General features: G+C 35.6%; 1 long non-coding RNA gene across 1 annotated transcript; it reads left to right on the top strand.

Moving 5' to 3' along the window:
* Positions 1–983: 983 nt before the first annotated feature.
* On the top strand, positions 984–5895 carry LOC110938882. The gene is made up of 2 exons (XR_002591779.2): positions 984–1071; positions 5235–5895. It is a non-coding gene; the product is annotated as an uncharacterized LOC110938882 (long non-coding RNA).
* The last annotated feature ends 19254 nt before the right edge of the window (positions 5896–25149 follow it).

Genomic DNA, 25149 nt, shown 5'->3' with positions numbered 1-25149 from the left:
CGGGGTCCCAGAGGCGGCAGCCCCTGGCGGGGTTCAAGGGGCAGTTTTTTATATCCTGCTTCCTGGTTCAGACAATTCACATACAAAACTGCATTCGTAGACAGTGTTTCTGGTTCTGTAAACAACAGGTTCTGGTCATTGCGTTTTAGTTAGATTCTGGTTCTTTGAACAACAATTTCTGGTCATTGCATTTTAGACAGTTTCTGGTTATGTGAACAACTCTGGTCATTGCGTTTTAGAAATAAAACATTTTTGAAGTGTTTTTACTCATTGCGTTTTAGGTAAACACATTTTTATGTGTATTCAGTTCATTGCGTTTTAGAGAGAACAATTTCTTTTGTGTTTTTAGGCTATTGCGTTTTAGAAATAAGAAATTTTTAAGTGTTTTCTGGGAATTGCGTTTTAGAAGTAAGACATTTTTAAGTGTTTTCTGGCCATTGCGTTTTAGAAATAAGACATTTTTAAGTGTTTTCTAGCCATTGCGTTTTAGAAATAAGACATTTTTAAGTGTTCTGGGTGCATTGCGTTTTAGGTAAAACACATTCAGTCCAATGTGTTTTAGAAAGTACACTTTCTTTTGTGTTTTTAGACTATTGCGTTTTAGGAATAAGACATTTATTTGTGTTTTCTGGTCATTGCGTTTTAGAAATAAGACATTTCTTTGTGTTTTTGGTGCGTTGCGTTTTAGAAAAAGTCATTTTTTACGTTTTTTTTTTCATTACGTTTTACGCAACGCAACTGGGTTTTCTCCATTGCGTTTTACGCAACTGGGTGTTCAAAAAATTTTTTCGAAAATATAGCAATAATATACTCGTTTTAAAAATAAAAAAATGCTCGTTTTTTTGGTGCAATTTTTATAAAAAAATAATGTCGTATGAAAAAGTTATTAACGTTTAAATAATGTCGGTGAGTGGTGTTTATATTTTAAATTCTTGTTATGATCAGAAACCGGTACTGGTTTTATATCAGGCTTTTGTTTTTTTTCATGACGTAGAATCTGTACTATTATGCAGGCTGTTGAGGAACGATCGTTGACTGCTCATCGGATTTCAGAAGACAATCTTGTTTCAGGTAACTGTTAATTGATTAAATGCTCTATTTATTTTAACAAAACCTTCTAGATCTATTGCAATTTAAGGATGTTTTTGTTTAAATTTTGAGCCGATTTGTGGATCTACAATTTACCATATATTTTTTTCGGGGCTTGTTGCTGTTTTTTCATATCACTCACTGTGTAAGATGAATTTTAACCAAGATAAAAATTTAGATTTTGATCTAATTAATTATAAAACCCTACCCCTTGTTCTGTGTTTGTCAAATTTATATTTCCAGAGATCGCCGCAGCCGTCAGACTATACCAGATGGCCACTGCCTTAGCATCTGAGATTGATGAAATTTGGCCTCCCGATATGGCAAAATCATCGGTGAGTGGTATTTATATTTTAAATTCTTGTTATGATCAGAAACCGGTTCTGGTTTTATATCAGCCTTTAGTTTTTTTTTTTTTTTTCATGACGTAGAATCTGTACTATTATGCAGGCTGTTGAAGAACGATCATTGACTGTTCATTGGATTTCAGAAGACAATCTTGTTTCAGGCAACTGTTAATCGATTACATACTGTATTTATTTTAACAAAACCTTCTAGATCTATCGCAATTTAAGGACGTTTTTGTTTAAATTTTGAGCCGATTTTGTGACATCTGTGCCTCCAGGACCATCGAACAAATACCAAAACAATGAAATATTGTATTTCATACTTGGAAATTTGTATAAATATGTGTATGGTTTGCACATATCAATTCTCGTTCGATTTCAAGCTCTAAATCGCTTTCTGGAAAGTTATACGCAAACTGGTGTGTAAACGCAGTCAGTTTAATGCGACAAACACTCCAGAATAGTGAAATAGGCTTAACATACCTTAAATAACCTTCACATAACTTAGAAATAAGTTTTGGATGGTTTGGTGTGTCGAAAACAAGTTTGTTCAATCGCAGGGACTATTTGTGTCAAACTGCGAAACTATACCGATTCGTATGGTGTCGAACAGTCCAGAACTTGATCATAAATTAAACATACCATATATAACCTAATCATAGCTTAGAAACAAGCTTTGAGTGGTTCGGTGTGCGAAAACATGCTTATATGATCTTTTAGGGACTAAAAGTGTCAAAAACGACGTAAGTTTGCATTTTCGCGCATATTTTACGTTCTGGACACATCTGGACATCCAAAATTTTTGTACACACTAAAATATTTTTATTTTAGTGATCGCCATGCAAAAATTCCATTCGTCGCTTAATTTGGATCGATTTTGCGTTCGTTACGACTTCCGTCGTAATTAACCGAACAACGTGATCGTACGACCAAACGAACCGACATCCGAGATATTTTTGAGCATGTTTTGAGTCCCCTATGCTTTAACTTCATTTTAGAGCCTTGAAATGAGGATAACGGGGTTTAAACGCATCGAAAAAGGCTTTAAACACGTGCTGGGACCATTTCTGCCATTTTTGAAACTTTGCTGAATCAGATACATGGTAGCGTAGCGCGAGCACCTACTGCCTATGCCGTCGCGCTACGCGAGCATCACATCTGGGCAGAAAGCGTGTTTTCAGCATCAGTTTGTAAATTCAGGGGCAAATCTTGCAACTTCTTTGTGTGGTAACCAAGTTACCACCTCTCCAAGGCTTTGCACCTGCATCAAACAAGTGTATGGATGAGATTATTGCTTGGAGGCTACACAATACATGTGTAGTGATCTTGTTGAGTTGCATCAACTATAAATAGCAAGGCCCTCCATTGTTTCATTTGCTCATTCCTCTCATTTCTCATCTCTTATCTGATTTGGGAGCTTTCTAATCTGCTTGGAACTTTATTCTTTGTAGAAAAGATAGCTAGGACCCTTTGTAAGTCTTCTTTCATGCTTGTTCTTTATGTTTAAGCAGAAAGTCAAACAGTTTGACCAACAGTTTGACTTTCGGTTTTGACCATCAATTGGTCAAGTCAAAGTTCAATTGAACTTTGAAACGTGATTGTAGTAACGATAGTTATAATCCTTCGTGATTATAACCGCTGATTACCACGTTAGCTAGTTCTAGTGTCGAGTCAAAGATTTGGTCAAAATGCGTTTTAGCACGCATTTTGCAACGGAACTACTTTAGGGTATCAAAACACTTTGTTTTGATACCAAATCAGTAGGTTAGACATGTTTTGACATGTCTAACTCGACACTATTAGTTTGTGCTTGTTTAGGGTCGTAAGATAAGCGGTCTAAACAACCGCTTATACTTCCGAACACGACCCGTTTGGTCGATCTTTGGATCCGACCAAGCTTAGATAGTGATCATTATTGCATAGGGAATAACCACTGAGGTTATACCTTATGATCACGTAGGATCGGTTAATCATTTGCTAGTTAGCTTGTATGCCCATAGGAAATGACCAAAATGCCCTTTTGAAGCTAAAATCCGTAATTTGACTATGTGAACATATTTTTGACTTGTAATCTGATTTAGTAACATGTTTAGGGATAATTGGGCATGTAAGACTTGGCATAGCACATAGATTACCGTCCGAACATAGTTATACGCTAACGACGCCTTATAGTAGCTTATGTTACCATAATGTGTCGAAACGGGTCAAAAGCACTTAGGTAGGCTTTCCAATCAGAATGTAGGGCGTATTAAATCATACCATATGAGTTCAATTACTCATTTGATTTATAGAACCTCATTCTATCCTATCTCCCGATTTAGGTGTCGATTTATTTATCTAGCAATCCGATACTAGGTACCACTTGATTCCTTGATTGCCCGTGCATCGATAGTTCACAAAATCAAGGATACCCTACAATCTCAAGTGAGTACATAGTTCCCCTATTTTATTGTTTTCAATTGTTTTGGGGTGATTCATATGTACAAAACGAATTTCAAGGTTTAAACGAGGATTTCAAAAACGATGGTTTATACTAAACTAATAACGATTTCAAAAAGGTGAACAAGACTTGTTGGTTGTATTTACATAACGAATGACATTCATTAGCTCTGATCAAGCCGACCAGTATTAGGTTATGGTACCATAGGTCTGAAAAATCCCGTTATCAGACTACACCCATGGTTATGTGTGGGGGTTATGTAGGTAACGACTGAACCTGATGATTGTTAACTTACCCTTTGGTGGTTTGTTAATACGAAACGAGAAACAAGTTAAACGAGTCACGAAGGTTTGAATGTTGTTAACGAGACGACCAAAAGAAGTTTCACTATTAAAACGAATACGATTTTGGGACGAGTTAAACGATTTGAGATGATTTTAAACGAGATAAATGATTTAGATAAACGATTGGTTTGGGGTAGTGATTAGATAATGGAACGAGTGTAGTATGCTAGAATCATGGTAGATACGCCGCTGGTACTTCTTATATATAAGTGATTCTATCATATTACATTGCGTGTCATTATTTAGTTCACTTGGGAAAACGATTTGAAACGATATCACACAACGAGGTTATCAAAACGATATAAACCATACGAGTTTTATTAACGAGCTTTTACGAGATGTTTCCAAATTATTTTACTAAAACAAATGTTTTTGGGTTAAGACTCATGGCTACGAGATTTTATAAACTATAACCAATTTGATTTGAGTTGGTTAATTATGTTGCAATACACTTTTCAAAACGAGGTTTGTATTTTTGACTCATGTAGTCTAACGAGGTACTGCAACATATAAACGAGCCATGAATCCAATACTCCCACAAAACCTATGTACTCGCCAGCATTTCTTTGCTGACTTTATTTTTTTTACATATGTTTCAGGTGATATTGTTTGATGTTGCTTGCTAGGAAGCTTGTGTCACATAGGACCTGGACGAGGCCTTAGTGATTTAAAAACAGTTATAAACAATATGTAGTTAGTTTGTTTTGATTTAAAGACAATGTACATTACATAATAATTCAATAAAACAAAACATTTGGTTACCATGGTTGTGAAACAATAATTCTGTTGCAACACTCCCCGACGTTTCCGCCACGGTTTGTTGTTTTAACGTGGTCGGGGTGTGACAGATTTGTGGATCTACAATTTACTATATATCTTTTCGGGGCTTGTTGCTGTTTTTAACCAAGATAAAAATTTTGATTTTGATCTAATTAATTAGCTAGCAAATGATATAATTTGGTATTTTATGAGGTTCAACGTTCATATTGGGCTTATTTTTTATGATATCTGAAGGTACTCCAAGTGTGATATGCCCTACAACCCTGATGCTTATATGGTGAAATGTGATGTGGTGTCAATTCTGGGTCACGGGTTGTTTTTTTGTTCATCAGAATCAGACGCGGGAGATATTAGCAACAAAACAAGCCACGGGAGAAGCATCTCATGGTTGGAAATCTGGAATTCAGCATTAATCGAAGCCCAGGGACCAATTAAGAAAAACAGGGTCCTCGGTCTTCCTCGAATCCCAGCAAATTCAGTTATCCGGGCCTTCAAAGATAGGAAGCAACGCCAGAGCTAGAGGAACCGTAGGTCTCAGCCTAGCAGCAGCAGAAGTTGGTGGTGGCCTGAGCTGGGGTGGTCTGCGGTTGGTATGGTTATTTCACAGAAGGTCCGTTCTATGGCGAAGAAATGGTTTTTTAGCAATCATTTTGATTTGCAAAGCACAGAGATCATCCAAGGAAAGTGTGGTTCAAACTTTACACAAATGAATCACAATGGTTACAACGACGTATTTTCTAAGCTTTAGTTGAATAACAAGTACATAATGAATCTGGAAGATTATTAATGAGTTGTGGTTATCTTTACTTTTTTAATGATAAATTTCTAAATCTTGGTGGTTTAATCATGAAAAATGTATTGATAACGAAAAGTGTTGATTATCTGTTTTCTTTTATGATAGTTTTTTACCTTTTGGTTTACACAAAATATATTTGCAATCTAATATTAATTATAGAGATTATTACATACTAATACTAATGGGAAAGCCCGCGCGCTGCTGCGGGTGCGCCTCAACTAAACAGATTTCCATCCGCCGATGTGAAGAAAAGTGACTAACAAAAAGTGAACCAAATCTCAATGTTAAATATTCAATTTGAAGATCAAACAATAGCGAAGTTACACAATTTGTAAACAATAACTAACAATATATAAAGGCTCTAACTATTTGCACACCCTGTTTGCCTATCTCCACACTTAGGGTTTACCTACCCTGCGTATAGGTCTATAAGCAGTGTATATGGTTAACCGTATACGCTGCGTATAGACATATACTCAGCGTATATAAACCATGGATTTCAGAGCCTTGTCAGCAATCATTGCACAGAAAACAAGGATTTATATACGCTGCGTAGGGACCTATACGCAGCGTATATAAAGCTCATTTTTTGTATTTTTTATGTATTCCTTTGTTTATTTATAAAAAAAAGAAAATTATATATAAAAAACAATATTATTGGTAAATAATACAAATATAAATTATAAAAATTAAAAATAATACAACTATTATGAATTATAAAAATTAAAACAGAAAATTATTTATAAAAAAAACAATATTATTGGTAAATAATACAAATATAAATTATAAAAATTAAAAATAATACAACTATTATGAATTATAAAAATTAAAAAAGAAAATAATTTATAAAAAAAACAATATTATTGGTAAATAATACAAATATAAATTATAAACATTAAAAATAATACAACTACTATTAATTATAAAATTTAAAAAAGAAAATTATTTATAAAAAACAAAATTATTTGTAAATAATACAAATATAAATTATAAAAATAAAAAATAATACAACTATTATGAATTATAAAAATTAAAAAAGAAAATTATTTATAAGAATACAATATTATTGGTAAATAATACAAATATATTATAGGATACGATGCAAAACCATACGCTAGTACACTATATGATACCATGCAACACCATACACTACTATACGATACCATACGATACGATATAACACCCGTATCGGTCTATAGGTGTATATATGTCCCGTATAGGCCTATAGGTGTGGTTGAGGACCCGTGTAGGCCTATAGGCATATACATCACCTATACGAGACTTATACTATACACTATACGATACGATACGATACGATGCAACATGATACGCCACTATACGATACGATATAACACCTGTATAGGTCTATAGGTGTATACATGTCCCGTATAGGCCTATAGGTGTGGTTTAGGTTCCGTGTAGGTGTATAGGCATATACAAGACCTACATGGAACCTATACGAGACTTATACTATACACTATACGATCGATACGATAATATACACTATACGATACCATACGATACGATTCGATACAATACGATACGACACTATAGTATAAGTCACGTATAGGCCTATAGGCAGATACAAGACATATATGATACTTATACGAGGTTTATACGAGACTTATACTATACCATACGATACTTAAAAATGTTTTTTTTAAATTCACCCTTTATATACGCTGCATATAAGCCTATACGCAGCGTATATAAAGGGTCAAAAAGTATATTTTTACCACAAGTTTGTGGTTAAAAATAAAAATTACCCTTTATATACGCTGCGTGGCGTATAGACCTATACGCAGCGTATATAAAGTGTCAAAAAGACAATTTTACCCTTGCATATGGCTGCGTATAGCCCCAAATGCAGGGGTAAAATTGTCTTTCCCACTATACGTTGCGTATAGACCCATACGCAGCGTATATAAAGGGTCAAAAGACATTTTTACCCTTGCATTTGGCTTCGTATAGCCCCAAATGAAGAGCTAAATGGTCTTTTTGACCCTTTATATACGCTGCGTATAGAACTATACGCAGCGTATATGAAGGTTTTTTTTTATAAAGGTTATATCGAGTCGTATAGGTGTAGTATAGGTCACGAATCGGCCTCGTAAAAGCCTATAATTGTGATATCATATCGTATAGTGTAGTATATGTCACGTATTGACCTCAGATAAGCCTATAAGTATGATATCATATCGTATAGCGTAGTATATGTCCCGTATAGGCCTATAGGCATATACATCACCTATACGAGACTTATACTATACACTATACGAAACGATGCAACACGATACGCTACTGTACCACACGATATAACACCCGTATAGGTCTACAGGTGTATATATGTCTCGTATAGGCCTATAGGTGTGGTTTAGGTCCCGTGTAGGCCTATAGGCGTATACAAGACCTACAAGGAACCTATACGAGACTTATACTATACACTATACCATGCAACACGATACGCTACTATACGATACGATATAACAACCGTATAGGCCTATACGGGACCTATACGGGACCTAAACCACACCTATAGGCCTATACGGGGCCTAAACCACACCTATAGGCCTATACGGGATCTAAACCACACCTATAGGCCTATACGAGACATATACTACGCTATATGATACCATATCACACTTACAGGCTCATACGAGGGCAATACGTGACCTATACTACACCTATACCATACGATATCACACTTATAGGCTTATACGAGGTCAATACGAGACCTATACCACACCTATACGATACGATATCACACTTATAGGCTTATACGAGGTCAATACGTGACCTATACTACACCTATACGATACGATATCACACTTGTAGACATATACGAGGTCAATACGAGACCTAAACCACACCTATACCATACGATATCAAAGTTATAGGCTTATACGAGGTCAATACGGGAGCTAAACCACGCCTATAGGCCTATACGGGTGTTATATCGTATCGTATCGTATCGTATAGTGTAAGTCTCGTATAGGTTCTCTGTAGGTCTTGTAATTCATAATATTTGTATTATTTTTTATTTTTATAATTCATAATATTTGTATTATTTTTCATTTTTATAATTCATAATATTTGTATTATTTTTAATTTTTATAATTCATAATATTTGTATTATTTTTAATATGTATAATTTATATTTGTATTACCAATAATATTGTTTTTTTATAAATAATTTTCTTTTTTATAAATAAACAAAGAAATACACAAAAAAATACAAAAATGGAGCTTTATATACGCTGTGTATAGATCCATACGCTACGTATGAGACAAAAATGACACAACTACCCTTGTATTTGGCTTCGTATAGCCTCAACACAAGGGTATAAAGGACATTTTTAGACCTTTATATACGCTGCGTATTGGTCTCTACGCAGCGTATATAATCCTTGTGAAAAACTGATGCTTCAAACCTAACAAAATGACCCCAAATTTTCAGATGGTTTATATACGCTGCTTAGAGACCTATGCGTAGCGTATATAAACCTTGTTTTCTTTGCAATGATTGGTTATTAGGCACTGAGATCCATGGTTTATATACGCAGCGCATAGGTCAATACGCAGCGTAGAGGGTTAACCCTATACGCTGCGTATTGACCTATACGCTGCGTATATAAACCCTAGTTTTGCTAGGGTTTGGTGTGCCAATAGGCACACCCTATATAAACCTACTATATTAACTGTTACCTCTGGTATTTATTACTTTCCCGGAACTCATCAGATTGAACTCGAGAGCTTTTGAGCTGGTTTTTAATTGCGTTTAAAAAAAATACTTTGGTATTTAACAACTAACGCTCGTAACTATTTAAACGGGTTTTCTTAAGGAAAGAACAATGTTTGCGGGTTACACTGAGTCAACTTATTACTGTGCTAAAATGGCTCGTTTTGACCCAATATGTGAACTGCCTAACCCACCCTTTTTACTACCTCTAAATGTGAAACAACTAAACAAGAAATTTAAAATTTAAACATAAGTAAATAATGAAGATATACAGCAGCTGGGATTGCAACCTTCTTTTAAATAGTGAAGAAATAAATCGTTAACCGATGAATAATTCAAAGGCAATTGCCCAGCTCTTTCAGGTCTGAAAGTAGAAATAAAATAAAAAAGATAATAACAAACAAACCAGGATTTGCTCTTACAATTAATTTTGCTTGCTTAAAAAAAAATTAAATAAGTACGAAAATAAGGTCTCTATAGCATACTTGAAAAAAACGCACAAGCCCAAGCTCTATGTGCATATAGACGCAACCAAACAGGAATTCAGTTGAAACACAAAGCATTCAAGTTCAGTTGCAACAAATGTTTTTCATGATGTAATTGTTGTCTTTATGTTCCAGATAGACTAGATAGACTGTTTAGGACATGTAATTGAAGAATCATAACTCGAAAAAATGCTGACGCCATAACATCATCTGCAATATTGTCACAAGATGACACTTTTTACTCTTTCTAATTGATGCGGGCCCAAGTGTGGAGGAGCGGGCTATCTCGTATTTGGAGGCCCAAGACCGCGTAACAAAATGGGCTTCACTAAAATGGCTCTAACTTGGGCTACGGGGGTCCGTTTTGGGTGTGCAACCAGGCGAAACGAACGTGAGAATGAGCTCCATCTTTCCGCAAACGCCGATGACGGTTTGGGTCATCGTCCGGGCCAAAAAACGCTTATTTCTATTAGTTATTTATGTTTTTATGTTTTTTTAAGTGTTTTGGGCATTTTGTTTTTGGGCTTGTGTTTGGCCTGTTGTCTTTTTTAGGCCCATTTTGAATTTTTGTTCCTATTTATATCTTTCTCTAGTAATTGGAAAAGGCAGACTTGATTTTTTGATTAACTCATTCTCACTTCAAATTTTGTGCCCTTTGGGTTGCAATTTGGGGGTTGGGGAAGAACTACACGGGTATTCGTAGAATCAACGTGTTTGATCTTCATTTTTTCGTAATACACGCTGCATCACTAATGTTTTTCTCGCTTTCAATACGAGTGTAGTGTTTTCTAAACTGAAGCAAGTATTTCGCTTTTGACATGGTACCAATGGTTGTTTTACCATCAGATATATCATTGTTGGAAGGAGGTGTTGCAGAATACACTGTAGTTATTTGTACTTGAATTTACGATCTATGCTGTCCGAGATTGTGGCATATAGGGGCTTCTAATAACAAATGATAACAAGTCAGTTGCCAGGGTTTCAACTGCACCATATTCTAGGAAAAAAGGCAAAACGCTGAATTCACCTGAAGTAACTGCTGGTGGATTATAGTTCATTGATCCAGATGGTACATCATTTTTTTTGTGATTTCTTGTATTTTGCTAATTGATTTCTCTACAACAGTTAATGGCAGATTCAAGTTCTCAAACCCTAGTGGCAAAAGAAGCTGTTAAAAGGGATCGACCATCCTAGTAAACGGGCTGGTACTCACATCTCCACTGTCGGATGGAGAAAACACGGGTGTCTACCACTATTCAGTCCCTGTAAATGTTTCACCATATAAAAACATACAGCTACTTTAGCATAGAAAGTGTTCAAACTTCAAAGAAATGTCCAAGTAAAAAGAAATACTTTAAAAGTGTAAGATCTCATATTTTATAACTATGGCAAAGCATGTGAAAATGGTTAAGGCAAAGTATTAACTTCAACATAAGAAATGAGCAATTTGCACATAATTATATATAATTGTATTTTTTGGATTAATAGTTAAGATTTGTATTTTGTTGAAAAATGTATTTAAATATATAGCGAAATTAGGTAAATGTTAAACAATTAATATGTCTAGTGAGACCATTACAAACTATATGGAAGAGTAAACGCATTACATAGGCTTTGTAGAAGTGGCGTGACCCCAACCTAACTCTTGTACATGTGTTTGTTAACCTATATAAGAAAAACTGGATAAAAAAAGGATGATATTAAATATACTATTGTTATTAAATATACTATTGTAGACATGAACAACTAGATTTATTAGAGGAAAGAGAATTATATCATATTGCACTATGTATCGAATCATATTACATTACTAATCACCTTATATCATATTACATTATATTACATTGTATATTGTACCACTATATAAATTATAAAAAAACTAATTATATATCCTTATCTAATAAAGGATTTCAACTATTGTCACATGTCAGCATCAAATCTCTTCTTCAATTCCGATTTTAATTTTATAAGTAAACTAGGTAAGAACCTCTACAGGTTGATTAAATATATTTTTATGTACTAAGTAATAAAAAATTTACTTTTTTAAAAACCCGTTATTGTATGAGTTGAATAAACAAGTGTATTACACGCCTTGAATAATTATAATATAGTTAAATTATAAAAAAACAAAGGGTCCTGATATTAATACATGGCAAAAACTTATTTACACATGATGTATACGGGCCGTATACAGTTATACGGCCCGTATATAATAAAATAAAACTAACAAAGTCTGTGCCTTCAGACTTTGTCAGTTTTTTTCATTCCATACGGGCCGTATAACTGTATACGGCCCGTATGAAAAGAGAATTAGATTTTACCCAAAGTATTTAATGGATTTAAGGTGTCAATCACACGAGACATTTTACAGTCGTTAGGTGGTCAAATCTTTCTAAAAGTAGAAAAAAAATAAAACTTTAACAAGTAACAAAGATTGAAAAACAAAAAAATGTGTCGTATGACTGTAATAAAAAGGAAGGGTGAGGCATTTGGTGAGAGTTGTAAGGAGAAGCGTTTTAATCACTTGTTTTCAACGGGGATGTAATGCAATGATTCTGCTAGTGGTCGGGCTTCCAATGCTTACACAGGGTGATAAACAATGCTGATAAGAACCCAAACCAACTGCTTTGTCTTGAGTCGTCGGGAAAACTTTTCCTCAGGGGAGGGTGAGTAGTATGAGTCTGAGTCCATTATGGTTCGTGAATGTTTTGAATCATCATAGAAGACGTGTCGGGTTCTGCTAGAAGAGTATAAGGATTTTGTTGGTTTGTTTCCATGTAGGGTTTAGAATGTTTGAAGTATTCTTGGTTCAATACCAAGTCTTCTGAAAGACAAGAATACAACGTTCATGTATCACAAGGAATGACCGATCTAAGGAAGAGAACCTGATTTAGATACACAAATTCATCACCGGTTTCTACAGCACAAGCACATACACAGTTTGTGTAGAGATCTTTACGTACAAATTTGCATTATCCTTACGGTTACAAATGAAGTATTAAAAGATGTTAGTTTCTTGACAATATGGTTTCTCGACAAATGAAGTATTATCTGTCTTTGCTGCCTCTTCGGTTGGTAAAAGACATAGGATGGTTTCTAATACAGGCTCTTTTAGAGAAGCGTTGGGATTCAAGGGTTTATGAGTAAAAGATGGTAGTTTATTGACAGTATGGTTTCTCGACAAATGAAGTATTATCTATCCTTGCTGCCTCTTCGGTTGGTAAAAGACATAGGATGGTTTCTAATACAGGCTCTTTGTAAGTTGTGGTTGATTTATAGGAGGAGGTTATGAAACGTATATGTTTATGCGAATTCACAACATCCTTGCTTTATTCTCTTTAATCTATTAGAACGATCCTTGTTTTGTCACGTACATGCGTTTAATTCCCAACATCCTAATTGTATCAGACTATCTCACGTACATGCCAAAAAAACATCATCTGTTCATCATTGTTCTTGAAGATGAAGATGAAGATGAAGAAACAAGGGTTTATTCTCATTAATCAATTAGAACGATCCTTGACTTGAATTTGTGGATTTCGGTTGGGTCAGAAAAACTTAACAAGAGAATCAACTAAAAAAATACAACTGATTACTCGGTCGAATAACCGGTCCGTTAAAGTTGAGCTTCCTGATGCAACTTTCACAGTGGTACCAATGTCCTACTACTACAATCCTTCCAACGCCTGATTCCGACACGTATTCTGTGATGATTCGAAACATTTCGAATCACTAGCAGAAGAAGAACCCGACACGTCTTCTGTGATGATTCGAAACATTCCGAATCACTGCGGTTTTTTCTCTTCCGGTTACCAGGCCTATCATCTCCGTCTACGTTTGGTTTAAGCTATTGGAGTGAAGTATTTGTTGGAATTTGTGGATCAACACAAATAACTGAATACAACCGGTCAAATCACACATTATTTAAAGTGTCAAGTTATCATGTGTTGTAGCTTGGAAAGATGACCGAATAGAGATCTGAATCAACATTTACGTCAGATGTCCAAGTTTGATCACATTTGACTTTGTTCTTCGTTTTTTGGATTGTTGTAATAGATTAAATAGAAATAACTCGCCATTCTCTTGCACCTGTATACGTTGATTGTGGATTTAACTTGCAAAAATTGGGTCCGTCACATGATAGAAGATACATATCGTCCGTTCAAGTTGAGCTTCCTGATACAATTTGTTGGAATTTGTGGATTTCGGTTGGATCAGATCTCGGAAGTACTGAACAACGGAAATAACAGCTTCAGTTTCATCAACAGGTTTTTTTTTTTTTTACAAATCATTTGTTTCCTGAATCTGAATCTGAAAGTTAACTAGACCCTTCAAGTTGTCATTCATAACAACTAAGTGTCTGGAGAAGAGTATGTTGATATAGGAGAGTTGATGCAATTTTACAAGCATTTTATCGTGTTTGTAATTTTAATGAAGCAATGAAGATTGAATATGCTATCACATTTGTCAAGACTGTTTGTCAGGTTTCCAATGTTCTACAGCACAAGTTCATCACCGGTTTCTACAGCACAAGTTGTTGATACTGAGCTTCCCTATGTAATATACATATCGTTCGTAAGAAACTTTTCGTGCACTGAACCATCAGTTGTGTACTCTTCAATCTTCTTGAGTATTTTTCTAACTTTATGCTTGCATCCACCACAGTGAATATTAACTGTTGGAATTTGTGGATTTCGGTTGGTTCAGAAACTTAACAAGAGAAGCAACTAAAAAAATACAATTGATTTCTCTTCATGTTACGGAGAATGTTCCAGAAATTGACGGAAAAGGAAAAGATTTGTTGAAATCAAATTCAACAGAGATAACTTAATACAACTGGTCAAATCACACACTATATAAAGATTACAGAGGTTTTTACCATTTTTTACCATATGTATACGGGTCGTATACGGTTTATACGGCCGTATACTCTCGGTTAAATTTTTTTTACCGATCGTATACAATGTATACGAACGATGTATACGGGTCGTATATTGTTATACGGCCATATACTATGGGTAAAAAATGATAAAAATTGGTTTATTCTCTTTAATCTATTAGAACGATCCTTGTTTTGAGAACCTAATTCTGATTTAAACAATGGAATTTGTGGATCAACAGAAATAACTGAAAATAACTCGCTATTCTCTTGCACCTGTGTCCGTCACATGATAGAAGACGTGTCGGGTTCTGCTAGAAGACTATCAGGATTTTGTTGGTTTGTTTCCAGGTAGGGTTTAGAATGTTTGAAGTATTCTTGGTTCAATACAAACTCTTCTGAAAGACAAGAATACAACGTTCATGTAACACAAGGAATGACCGATCTAAGGCAGAGAACCTGACTTAGATACACAAATTCATCACCGGTTTCTAGAGCACAAGCACATACGCAATGAAGTATTAAAAGATGTTAGTTTCTTGACAGTATGGTTTCTCGACAAATGAAGTATTATCTGACATCATCTGTTCATCATTGTGTGAGATTAGCCAAACGAGGATGAAAGATACTCAAACCATCTGATCCCGTTGTTGCAAACTCCTTTAATGTGAGATTCTTCAAGTTTGCACATTTTGAGAAAATACCAATGTGTTTGTCAGCTTCGTCAACACACAAAGTGACAGAATGATGTGGAAAAACAAGGACCATTCACCTCTTTCAACCTACCAAAACACCAAAACCCGTACAGCTTATTAAAAGTAGCAATCACCTCCAATAATTTCCAGATGTCGATTGTTGAAAGTTTGAACTAATTATTTGTTATCAGGTGAGTTCCAAGCATTTTATCGTGTGTTGTAATTTTAATGAAGCAATGAAGATTGAATATGCACTAGGGTTTTTTCTCTTCCGGTTACCAGGCCTATCATTTCCGTCTACGTTTGGTTTCCTCAACGAAGAACCATCAGCCATTATCTGCCCTTTTTCCTTTGGTTTCTGGTTGATTTTGAGGGTGAGGGTTTTGCATTGATTCCTGCGCTCCAATCATCTGCTTCCTGAATCTGAATCTGAAAGTTAACTAGACCCCTCAAGTTGTCATTCGTAACAACTAAGTGTCTGGAGAAGAGTATGTTGATATAGGAGAGTTGAACCCGACACGTCTTCTGTGATGATTCGAAACATTCCGAATAACTAGCAGAACCCGATCCACTTACATTCGAATAACGCTGAGAATCCACAATGCTTATGGCCAGATTCTTTCCTTCAATCTTGGCAAAATCAATGTCTGCTTGTTTTATTATCACCAAAGTACTGAACAACCGAGATAGGCACAATAACAACAACAACTTTCCATGATTTGGAGACTGATCGGAATCGAATCAGTGATTTTACTGGAAGCCGTTTGATTATTTCTTGTTTTATTATCATGAAAGTACTAAACAACCAAGATAGGCACAATAACAACAACAACTTTCCATGATTTGGAGAATGATCGGAATCGAATCAGGAAGCCGTTTTATTATTTCCTCTTGGAGAAAGGCACGTTGTCTGACATCTTGATTTTGATTACCAACTCACCATATCAATTTCTAGGTAGTTAACAACGCTAATTAGAAAAAAACGTGATTCATATACACAACCGTCTCTTTGCTTGGTCCACTAGAACTATTTGTGTATGCATTCTTTTGGTAGTTAACAACGCTAATTAGAAAAAAATCTGTAAAATTAATCATATCGATTGATATAACAGGATGGATGTGACATACACAAATAGATAAGCTGTCACAGTTGTCAAGACTGTTTGTCGGGTTTCCAATGCTCACACAGGGTGATAAACAACGCTGATACGAACACATGTTTTCAAAATAGGCTTTGTTCATGGTTTAATGAAGTTACACGTAACATCTACTTATATTCAGATTTAAACAATGCCCGCCTCAACTGAGATAACGGACATCCATCAAGCTCAAAAAGAAAACTTGTGTTTCCCATAGTCACAAAAGATTGCGGTTTGTATTTCGCATAGCCACCGTTTCTGTAGTAAAAAACAGTTGCGGTTTGTATTTTGCATAGCCACCGTTTCCGTAGTAAAAAACGGTTAGGTTTGCACATTCAATCTTCAATACTTCATTAAAATACCACTAGTAGAAGAACCCGACACGTCTTCATGTTACGGAGAATGTTCTAGAAATTGAAGGAAAAGGAAAATATTTGTTGAAATCGAATTTCACAACTATGATAGCTTATTAAAAGTAGCAATCACCTCCAATCATTTCCTGGTCAAATCACACACTATAAAGTTTAAAGTTATCGTGTGTTATAGTTTGGAAAGATGACCGAATAGAGATCTGAAGAACAAACTGTGGAGAACTTGTTTGTGTCGGGTTCTTCTGCTAGTTTCTTGATCAACGGACTAATCGGTAACGTTACTCTACTTGTGCTCCGATTTGAGCGGTGTGTTCCGATCAACGTTGTTTAAAGGTGATGAAGAGTTTAGAAACCCTAGAATGATGGTATTTTTACAGGAGAAAACGTGATAATTGAAAAACATCCATCTATACGGCCCGTATACAGTTATACGGCTTGTATACATTTGGTAAACATCAAAAACCTCATAAATAAATCCATTGAGCCGTATACTTTTTATAAATCGTATACACTTGTATACGGCTCGTATAACTATATACGGGCCGTATATAGTAAATTAAAAAAAAACATTCTCTGCGCATTTTCCTACTCAAAAACATTCTATACGGGCCGTATATTTTGTATATGGCCCGTATACACTAGGGATGTGAAAATAAGATATAGGGGGTGTGGGAATAAGGGGGGCCAAAACAAATTACATATCCTTATCTAATAAAGGACTTCAGCTAATGTCACATGTGCGCATCAAATCTCTTCTTCCGATTTTAATTTTATAAGTAAACTAGGTAAAAACCTCTACAGGTTGATTAAATATATTTTTATATACTAAGTTATAAAAAAGTTACTTCTTTAAAAACCCGTGTATTGTACGAGTTGAATAAACAAGTGTATTACACGCCTTGAATAATTATAATATAATTAGGTAACACACACAGTCGTCAAGTTATTGGGAAAAATGAACTTTGATGTACTATTTAAATAAAATGACATTTTACTTGGTCTTTTAATATATTTATTAAAACGTTAGAAATGTGTACGTCACACGTGGTTAGATCAATAAAATTTTAAATAGTTATTATTAATAAGCAAAAAATAAAAGAAATAATTAAGAAAAAATAGAATGAGGTCTGGTAAACCAAATGAGTATTGGAACTCATATGATATGGTTTTACAAAGCCTACATTCTAAATCGGAACCTATCCTAAGTGCTTATGGTAGCTTACGCTACTTTAACGCGTCATTTGCGCTAAAGCGCAAACGAGTAGCCTAACTAGTCCTATGACAAGCATTATATTCCCTAACATGTTTAATAATCAGTTTATGTGGCAAAATTTAATTTACATATGCTTAAAATGGAATTATGCACAAAAAGGGTATTTTGGTCATTTTCCTAAGGCATATAAACTCCCTATCATATAACTAAGTAAACTATGTGACCATAAGGTATAACCTCGGAAGGTTATTCCCTATACAACTATGGTCACAAAATATGTATGGTCGGATCCTAATGATCGACGAAACAGGTCGGGTTCGAAAGTCTAAGCGGTTGTTTAGACCGCTTATCTTACGACCCTATATAAGCACTAAACTAAAAGTGATGAGTTAAACATGTTAAAACATGTTTAACTAAGTTAGAAAACAAGTTTGATATAAAAAAAAAGTGTTTTGATACCCAAAGATAACTTGGTTGCAAAATACGCATAAATACGTATTTTGACCGAAACTATGACTCGTCGCTACGCCTAATTAACGTGGTAATCAGTATGTATAGTCACAAGGGACTATGACCATCGTGATTACGCTCTCATTACAAAGTTCAAACGAACTTTGTATTGACCAAAGACTGGTTAAAGCAGAAAGTAAAACATTGTTTGACTTTCATGCTTGAAAAGCATAAACAAGCATGAAAGAAGCTTACAAAAGGTCCAAGCAAGGAAGAATTGATTCAAAATACTCAGGTATGAAGTGTTAAACTTATACTTAGAGCAAAATTGAATCAAATGTGAGGAATGATGTGAAGAACCCACTTCTATTTATAGTAAGTTAGGATCAACAAGATCATTTCAAGTGTTATGGGAATTAATCTTGGCACTACACTTGTGGAATATGGTTTTTAATACAATGGAACTCCAAAAACCAGCTCAAGGTATTGAGAAATTTGCATAAAAGACCCTCAAAATCAAGCTGGTTGCTGAAAACTGATGTTTCTGTCAAAACAGGGGCGTCGCGTGCCGCGACGGCATATCCCCTTTGCTGTGGCGTGACGCCATGGCCTACCTGGGCTAGAAACCTTCAAAAACTGGCAAAAATGGTCCCTGCAGCATGTTTAAGCCATTTTTGACGCGTTTAAACCACGTTAACCCATTTTCAAGGCTCTACAAGGATGAAACATGCTTGAAATTATCTCGGATGTCGGTTCGTTTGGTCGTACGGTCACAATATTCGGTTAGTTATGACGAAACACGAACGGACGCGAAAAACGATCCAAATTACACGACGAATGGAAGTTTAGCATGCCAATCACTAAAATAAAATATTTAAATAATTACAAAAATTTTCGGATGTCCGGATATGTTCAGAACGTAAGATATGCACGTAAATGCAAACTTATGCATTTTTTGACGCTTTTAGTCCCTGTTTGACCAAATAAGTTTATTTTCACATACCTCACACCCCCAAAATACCACATGCGAAAACCTCGCTAGGCGTGTAACGTACCGAGATCTAGCCACCAATCACATTGAACTAATATCAAGATTGAAATAATGTATCCATTTATTAAGGTAAAGCATTCATAACATAATCCAAATTCAACATGTTCAGCGTAAGCGATTAATAAAATATTGTTTAAACGTTTCAAAACCCAATGTATAATGAAATCACAAAAGAGGTCATGCATATCCAAGTAGTGCGACCCATGACCACTCCAGCCATTCAGATAGCAAGTTCCTTGTCCAAAGTACCTAACAACCTGCGAGCATGCGACCCATCACCCATGACCCACCGGGACGCATGCTCAAGAGGAATGAACTAACCATAGATTTGCTACGTGTGTTAAGTTACCCGTCTAAGTTGATCAACCCAAACCCTACCGTGGTTACCAACAACATTAGTTTCATTATCATATAATTCACGTGTCATCACAGATAGCATGTATCACAAGAATCACCGTACATCATGCATCAAATACCCGGTCCTTATACAAGTCCACATCTCATGTGAATGTCACAAAACAACACATAACAGGTGAGTTTGCTATTGATACTAGTTAAACCAGACTTCTTACTCTTATTAACATGCAACATAGATCTTATACACACAATTATCTACCATCATCATCTTCATAAGGGTCTACTGTTCAACCCATTCGCTTACACGGCGAAGTACCCCCTGCGACGAAGGACTATCCGTTGTCGAGTCCAGATTTGACGACGAACCTTAGGGGTTCGTCAGAGGTTATTCAATGAAGAATCAACCTTCGTCGAGATGAAGTGCGACGAAATACTCATTCATCGTCGTCGACGAGGTGTGATGAAGTATCTAACCTTCGTCAAAACCCAACAGTTGCAACCCTTAATCTCAAAGCTTATTTCTAAGCTATGTAAAAGATATTTATGGTATGTTTAACTTATGATCAAGTTCCAGAATGTTCGTTATGATACGAATCGGCAGACTTTCGCAGTTTGACACAAATAGTCCCTGCGATTGAATAAACTTGATTTGGGCACACCAAACCCTCCAAAACTTATTTCTAAGTTATGTACATGTTATTTAAGGTACGTTAAGCCTATGTTGTTATTTCGGGGTGTTTTTTGTATTAAACTGATTATGTTTACGCATCAGTTTGTGTATAACTTTCTAGAAAGCGATTTAGAGCTCATAATCGAACAAGAATTGAAATGAGAAATTGTCAAACACAGATAAGCGAATATAGGGATCAAAATACATTGTTTTATTGATAATTGAACTTTTCAGAGTTTGTATAATGATTACACAAGCACAGGTGTCCCAAAAATTCTCTCCACTAAGTAGAATTTATCTTCAAATGTTCACCAATTCTCTCCACTGAGCGGAACTGTCGTAAATCTTCACTGAATGTTTTCGAAAAATCACGAAAACGACTTTCTTCTTTACATATTATAGTTGGAAAAAGAAAGTCTCCTAGCACCCCGTAGGATCCAACTTGTATCCCTCCAAAGACTTTGTGAACTCATTAGGATCGGTATTGGCATTCCAGGTTCATTAAATCATTACCAAATGCAAGAATATGACAATAAACAAAATGCTTTCTTCTTTGCATATTCTAGTTGATAAAGAAAGTCCCCTACCACCTCGTGGGATCCGACTTGTATCCCTCCAAAGACTTTGTGAACTCGTTAGGACCTGCATTGGCATTCGAGGTTCATTCAATCGTTTCAAAATGCGAGAATATGACAATAAACAAAGTGCTTACGAACATTTACGAATAACCGATAACAACATAAACATTGACGTGCGGAAGTAAACATACGGTTTTTAGTTTTTGGCCCATAGTAGTCAAGTCACCAAATTTCACGTTTGCATCGGTAACCATGACTACCCCACATTATTAAAAAAAATCATGTTTTCATCAAGCTTTATCATCCCGCGTGCTCCCGAACCCGTACAAATTTGACGTTGACATTTAGAAGCCCGATTCAAATAAACTTCACGAACACCCGACCCCACTCTGTTCGCGACCCAAAAATATAATAAATCTCAGCCCACTAATCAATCCATACTTAAACCCAAATATCCTTTTAACAGCCCACTTGAACAATGGCCCACCATACCTTGGCCCATTTGTTGAAGAATCACATGAGCCTATGACGGCAGCTAATTAACCCCAAAAGTCAAACACCCTAATTTTAATCAGCCGACAACTCCATCTATTTTTTTTAGACAAACCCATTTTTCAAGTCTTTCTCCCTCTCTCTGTGATACCCACCTACAAAACCCCTGTTCAATCTTTCACCATGGAAGCTACTTCAAGCTCCTCTGTCAAACATCAACTCTCTCTTCAACGGCACTCAACCTCGCCACTGGACAACAACCTCTTTCGCTGGTGACAACTCCGATCAACTGCAACATCTTCTATAGTTCTGGCATCTGCAGATGATATTCAAGCTGAATCGAAGGTTCATCGTGATTGAGTATCAGCAAACAACTTTAATGGTGAAAGACGTTCTTCGTGGCTAACATGTCTGATTAGTTCTTCGTCAATGTTAACAATCAGGTTCTTCGCAGGTGAGTACAAGGGTTCTTCGTCAACTGAGTTATGAGGTTCTTCGTCCAATTCAACGACCAGTTCTTCGTGGAAGATAACTTAAGAGGTTCTTCGTCAAAAGACCAGGACCTGGTTCTTGGTATGATGTATTATTAATATTATTATTATTATTATTATTATTATTATTATTATTATTATTATTATTATTATTATTATTATTATTATTATTATTATTATTATTATTATTATTATTATTATTATTATTATTATTATTATTATTATTATTATTATTATTATTATTATTATTATTACTATTACATAAACAACAGGTTCTTCATTATTTATGTAAAATATGGTTCTTCGTTGATTGATTTGAGTTTTTCGTGGGGGGGGGGGGTTCTTCGTCATGGGTTCTTCTTCGTGGAGGGTGTTTTTCGTGGGACCTGATATGAAGAAACCCTAAAGTTTCTTAACAGCCGCCACACCCCCTTTAAGAACACAGCCACTGTTCATTCCCAGATTTGATTTGACGAAAATCACTTCAAAAGTGATATTTGATGATGAAAACTTGATTATTTACGTGTAAAACATAAAACCCAACTCTTTTGTGTGTTCCGTTTCAGTTAGACCCGCGAATTACGGTCCAGATCTGGGTTTTTCTTATTTTCACCATGTTTACATCTTGAACAAAAATCACAATAATCACATATCTAGAGCACATGTGATTTAGCGAACAGTTAGATTTACTAAATCGGGTACCATGGCTCTGATACCAATTGTTGGACCGTGTTTCTGGACCGAAACCGTGATTCGTGTGTTTATGTTCATAGACGGGAAGATTAGAGACGGATGAAAAACTTACTTGTATAGATTATGTAGCATAACAATACAAGTCGGCCCGATTAACAAGCTAACCGAACCTTACCAAAGGAGTACACATCCGGGGAGACACCAAGTGGTGATCTCTCCCTCTGAGGTCTAACACCTCCTAAAACTTCAAGTGTTTACAATGACAAAGGGTTGCTATTTATAGCAACACCCCTTTGTCTTGCAAACACACACACGGTTAAACGAATAACCCTCTCGTTTAACCACTTCAAACGAGCGGGTCTATACACGTTCGTTAGACCTTTTCACTAGCTATTACAAAATCAGCATAAAATAAATCTAATCTATTCGAATAGCATCGAACACAAAATCTACATCAACACCACTGATTTGCTGTAATTGAACTCGATTGTGCTGATGACGAAGACGTGAGAGTCTGAGCCCATTAAGGGACAGGACCTGAACCTTTACTCGTATACATATCTGCATTAGGATCAGGTTTCCAACCCCACCAATCTGAACTCATGGTGAAGTCAAAATAAACAACTTAAGAGGCAATGGTGAACCTTCTGTGACACAACTGTGAACGAGTAACTTCCACGAAAAATGGTAGACAACGAATAATATGCCATGAAAGATGAATGGCCCACTTGAGTTACTAGGCCCAAACTGAATAACAGTCCCTCGAATAATACTTATTTTTCGTGAAAACTGATTCTTGATGAACAACCCCAGCCCAATAAAAATCCACGAAATATTGGAGCCCAATTCTACAAAGTCCAACAATTAATTTAGGTTGCCAGAGCCCACATCCACGAAAAACAATTCACTTTAAAAGGTGAATCAGACGAATAATATCGATACCAACGAAAAATATATGACTGGTTTTTTTTTTTTTTTAAATTGTGATTGAAGAAAAATTATGTTCTTGGTGAGATATGAAAGGCAGGCCCAACAACTAACCAGCCCACCAATTGGCTAATAAAATTTGACTTGTGTGAATTAAGGCCTAAAGAACAATACCCACATATAATGGGAGTATTTCGTGAGTCTAGGACAAAAACAAGTATATTTAGCTGAATGAGATAAAGGGTTTTTTAAATGTGATTTTAAAAACAAGACAAAAATAGGTAATTCGTTGACTAAAGTTTTTCGCAGGAGTGGGACACTTTGAAAGTTGGTAAAAGTTGGTGAACCTTATCCCAATTAGGCCATACCTTTTCACACGATCAGAGAAAGAAGTTGGTGAAGAAACTTTTCAAAACTAGAAAATTCCGGTTAAACCAACCCACCGGAAAGTTTTCCGACCAAGATTTTTGCACAAAAATTTCTGGAAAAACCCTATACTAACATGTCTCCATGTACTGGAACAAGGTTTTAGTAAAAATTTAAGCAAAACAACAGGTTTTTCAAAGTTTTAAACCTTTTTTTTTCCTTTAAAAAACAAACAAACGTTCTAAAAAATCTTCAAGAAAAAGTTCGAAAGTTCGCCACACGGCTCGGTTTTAACAAGGATGAGAGCCTTGGCTCTGATACCACTTGTAGGTCCACTAACGGAGGATCTAGTTAACCGTATCCTTCTTATGTGACAAACCCAAGTGTGATATCTGGGATGAGTCACGGCCTTAGATGGATAGTATACAAAACCATAGAAAGCATAAGAGCGCCGACTGACGTCTCTAACGATACGTTCTTCTTCAGCAGCTGCCCTCGATTAATCATTCCTTTGCCCTCGATTAATCATTCCTTTTCTCTTGGTTTCATTGGAAAGAGTTGTTGCTTGATTCCATCGGTGTGCTCGTAATTGGTATTTTTTTGAAACTCTGTAAGTATATTCATTTCTGTAATATTTTCAAAAACGATTTGAGATCCGCTTTCTTGCATCTTTGTATGCAATTTTTTTAACAATGTAATTTTGACAAAGTTCTTAAGTTCATATATTGCTAAATTAATTTGTGGATCTGTATGAATA

This window comes from Helianthus annuus, chromosome 5 (genome assembly GCF_002127325.2).
Source record: "Helianthus annuus cultivar XRQ/B chromosome 5, HanXRQr2.0-SUNRISE, whole genome shotgun sequence".
NCBI lineage: Eukaryota > Viridiplantae > Streptophyta > Magnoliopsida > Asterales > Asteraceae > Helianthus > Helianthus annuus.
The sequence above is the reverse complement of the archived record's forward strand: the minus strand, read 5'-3'. Positions and strand labels throughout refer to the sequence as shown.